The following is a 3,562-nucleotide window of genomic DNA, read 5'->3' as shown; positions in this document are numbered from 1 at the left end:
TTTGCTTGGCTGCACACCAATCCTACTCGTGGATTGACATTACACAAACTCTGCACTGCAGGATGTTGTCCGGAGTGACCTTGGCCACTTAGCCAGTTATCAAATAGAGATGCGCTCGTTCACAGCATCGTTTGCCACTTAGCCAGTTCTCTCACCTTATGCAATGCATTCTTTAAAACTAATTTAATAAAAAGCATTCACAACCTTGTCCAACAAGCTGGTGCATTGTGCAAGCCTGGTACCTCAGCTGCTGTAGTGAAGGAATCACATGACTGGGTTGCCCACTGGCTGGCAAGGCCTATGTGCTGAGTGAATTCTCCTAGCATGCCACAATGTAGCTATCAACAATGAATCCTAGCTAGTCATTATAAACCCTAGTTTCTGCATCATGGAGGATGTGAGTATAGTCCATCTGATTAAGGTGAACGCTATTAGATATTGAAGACGTCACTGTACTGTATTTGGTAAAAGGGGATTTTTTTAGCATAAAATGGGGAATTCGATTTCAGCTTCAAAACAAGGGCTGCAAGCATTTTTGTTTCGCTCATCAGGTCATTGAGTTGGCTAACAAGTTTCCCTAAACAGATATTCTTTTTTCTGCTCTACAAGTTCCACAAAAAACCGACCGAAACTCCAAGTTTTTTGTTGATATTTTTTTGTTTGTGCAAAAAAGGTGGTTACCATCAATTTCCTTGTTTAGGATCATAATAAATCACTAGGGATGTGTCCGTACGTTGCGACGGCACAAAATCTCTACTCGCATGAAACCGAAATCAACAACACAATCAGATCTTAAGATGTGCCTTATTCCCTCAAAAAAAATCTGTTTGAGGCCTAAATGACCTCGCAACATATGCTTGCAATCTAACAAATCTTTTTTAGATACCAGAACATATTGGATCTTTAAAAAAAAGACAATTCAGATTGACACATAAATTCATTGACATGATCAGAAAAAGAAAAGAGGGGATGTGATCAGCCAAAAACACAAGCCCCACCACAACTCACATATATTTTGTTTTCTTAAGATATGGCACAAACCGATCATCTATCCATTATCCAACAGAGATGGAACCAATATTACTTTGCATTTGGGAATACAAGAGAAGATATGTGATGCAATCTAACTCTATCTACAAGAGGAGGTAGAAAGATATAAACTACAGCTAAACATACTTTGAATCAATACATTTTTCTAACAATTAGTTGCACGCCTTCATAGTGGTGGTAGGGTCTAGTGCATGACATGTCCCAAAGGTGACTATGCTCGCCTTGGTTGAGAAGTTGCGGGTCACCTCCATACCAACAGTTGTGTCCTTCTCTGTGTTCGCCAAATGGTAGGAGTGTAGGACGCAGTGAGGTTGTCCCCTTTGTCGTTCCTGAAGGAGTGTTAGTGATCGAATCACTTTGCACACCAAAAAGCCACGAAATTCATGCATTATGCGCTAATATAAAAAATCATTGAAGGTAACAGCTTTCAACATGCAAGTTAATTGCCCAACAGGTAAAAAAACATAAAACATTTAAGATATGCTAGCAGACCTCATGCGGTGAGGAGAGTTGTCCACTAAAGTCTCGGGTTTGAAGCGACCTCACAAGGCTTGCCTCGAAATGTCCCTTCAACCCCATTCATGTGGAAGCCTCCTGCATCAGTTTGTTGAAGGATTTACTATGAACTGGCTAGTAGAAACAACTTACAAGGTCATAGCAGCACTGAGATCTACAATGAAATAGATATTCAACCAATCTAGAAAAGGTGAAGAAGCATACCCTCCCAAATGCTTGATGTGGATAAGAAATGGCCATTATGTTTTTCAAGCCTGGTAAACCAAGTTCCTCGACTGTGACTGTAGTTGAGAGCTGAATAGGACTAATCTAAAATCAATCATATGCATAGAACAATTTATTTAATTCCAGGCAGTTAAACAAGAACCTTAACATAAGAAGGCTTGAATAAGACATGAACAAATTTAGAAGAAACTTACATGAGGGTCTGAATTTGCTTTGACATCCACTGTGACATTCTTGTGCTTTAGCTGGGCTTGGATCTCACTAATGATGGACTCATTTCTCATTGTGCTTAAAGCTGTTATATCCCCTATAGACAGAAATATTAGAAAGGAAAAGGTGGAAGACCAAATTTTCATCATCGTTAGTGAGAAGTATGAATATAATAGGTGTATGCAAACGTAGACAAAATCGTGCAAATGTTTCCATATATCAAATCACTGTGAATAACAATTAAACAAAATAAATCATAACCAATTAATTTCTTCCATAGTGTACCAAATTCATGTCTGAAAATTGCAATATGAAAGTCTTTAGTGCTTGCTCTAATTATGAGTTATTTCAACATTGGATAACAGTGTAACAAATAAATCTTGAGAGCACAAGAAATCAATTAAGGAAATATCACATACCATTTTATTGTAAAGAAAAGCAGAATTCACAACTTCTCTGCTTTTTCAGATTGATCGTGGGGCTTATTGGTTCCATGTTCACTAAAAAGACCAGATATTGAGCGAGAGCTGAATTTTTCATTCAGCATGACATGAGAGTTCTTTGGGCTTGGTGTAGGGTCGGCAACCATTCATCAATGAGGGATCCATGGTTACTTGTGTCAGCCATGCTAGAAATCTCTAACTGAAACAGAAACTCAAATCATTAAATATCTGAACAAATAAATTACTTGCACATGTCAAAAAAAACAATTGAGTTTTGAAAGACTTACTATGGGTCTGGGTTGTGTTGTTGTTTATGTAAATCACTCTTCTGTTGTTTGTGAAGATTTCCGCTAGTTTGTTAGGACCTCCTTGTAGACGATGTTCTTGGTGTATGTCCCACAATCTACTGTGGGGTTCTTTCGTACACCCTTCCTCGACCTCTTATTTCCATCGACGGCTGGGATGACAAGGATCTTTATGTTCGATCGGGCTGTCGCTCTAGATAGAGCAACATATAATTGGCCATGAGAGAACACTGATTCGGGCAAGTACACACCAACATTAGGAATAGTCTGACCCTGTGCTTTGTTAACAGTCATTGCAAAACTAAGACGTATAGGAAACTGCTTCCTATTGAACTGGAAAGGGAACATCTCATCATCAGAGGGACAAAGAGGTATACGTGGCAGGAAAATCCGTTTTCCAGCATGCTGACCCAGTACAATTTTTGCGTCAATGCTATTTCTTTGGAAACCACGAACCACCAGCCTGGTACCGTTGCAAAGTCCATTCGCAGAGTCTATATTCCGAAGCAATATAACAGGGCATCCAATCTTGAGCTTCAAAACATGCGGGGGCAGCCCATTAGGTGTTAGTGTGTTTAGGAACTCAGGTGGGTAATAGTTATGGGGATCATCCATGGCGCTATCGAAACTATGGTACACCGTATGTGCACCTTGAAAACGATCGATCATCTTAACATTTATCATATCCACCTAATCGTTTCGCGTTGATAGTATCACTCGTGAAGTAATGTAGGTGGAATTTGATATATTTTCATTGAGATTTGGGAACACGTAGTCTATTAGATTGTCAAGATCACTGTCACTCCCACTATA

General features: G+C 39.3%; 1 long non-coding RNA gene across 2 annotated transcripts; it reads right to left on the bottom strand.

Annotated features, from left to right (window-relative positions):
* Positions 1-1,073: 1,073 nt before the first annotated feature.
* LOC103653461 (uncharacterized) lies at positions 1,074-2,640 on the bottom strand. Of its 2 annotated transcripts, none has more exons than XR_002268746.2 (5): positions 2,421-2,640; positions 1,986-2,098; positions 1,771-1,875; positions 1,543-1,644; positions 1,074-1,405 (listed from the first exon to the last, which is right to left on the bottom strand). It is a non-coding gene; the product is annotated as an uncharacterized lncRNA (long non-coding RNA). The 2 variants fall into 2 exon arrangements; XR_002268747.2 differs by having other exon boundaries at positions 1,771-1,860.
* Between the last annotated feature and the right edge of the window lie 922 nt (positions 2,641-3,562).

This window comes from Zea mays, chromosome 4 (assembly GCF_902167145.1).
Source record: "Zea mays cultivar B73 chromosome 4, Zm-B73-REFERENCE-NAM-5.0, whole genome shotgun sequence".
Taxonomy (NCBI): Eukaryota; Viridiplantae; Streptophyta; class Magnoliopsida; order Poales; family Poaceae; genus Zea; species Zea mays.
This window is presented reverse-complemented; position numbering and strand designations above follow the sequence as displayed.